At 34.0% G+C, this 609-nt stretch overlaps 1 long non-coding RNA gene across 1 annotated transcript in view; it reads left to right on the plus strand.

The window, feature by feature from the left end:
* Positions 1 to 609, plus strand: part of LOC119591975 — a 47,801-nt gene that overhangs the window by 28,107 nt on the left and 19,085 nt on the right. The window lies entirely within an intron of this gene.

Raw genomic sequence — 609 nt, forward strand, 5'->3', positions numbered from 1 at the left:
TTCCACTCAATCACAGCAGGTAAAATTTTGACTGAAGGATGGTGATGCCATGGTGCATTAGCATGAGCCAGTGTATGTGAACCATTGTCTAGTTCATAGCTAGGCACCCAGGCATCATCATAGCAGATTCAAGACATGATTAAACTTCATCTAACATGAGTGAAGTTTTTGCTGTGATATGATAGGAGATCAGTAAGTGTGAATGGGTTAATGTGGACTTTTTATGGAACAACTCTGTGTTTTGTTGTGTGCACACATACCTGAGAAAGACAATTGTTATATTTCATCCTTCTAGGGTTAATATACAAACAACCAAAAATCCCAATTTACAAGCAACAAAAACAAAAGAAAATTACACTTGCACTTTTAAACTTGTAACAAATTACATTGATATAATAGCAAAGATCTGAGGGCAGTTACAAATGGGAGAACTTGGTTGATGCTTGGGTGAACAGATAAGCACATTTGTTTCTAATATGCATTTCCTCTAAATGTTTCAAAAATAAATATCAAAATTTACGACAGGAATATGTGAAGTTAATTTGCTTAGTGATTTGTTTCTACAAATACTGCATTAGTAGTGAATAGTGAATTGAGAAATATGTTTGT

The sequence above is a fragment of the Penaeus monodon genome, chromosome 29, assembly GCF_015228065.2.
Source record: "Penaeus monodon isolate SGIC_2016 chromosome 29, NSTDA_Pmon_1, whole genome shotgun sequence".
Classification (NCBI taxonomy): domain Eukaryota; kingdom Metazoa; phylum Arthropoda; class Malacostraca; order Decapoda; family Penaeidae; genus Penaeus; species Penaeus monodon.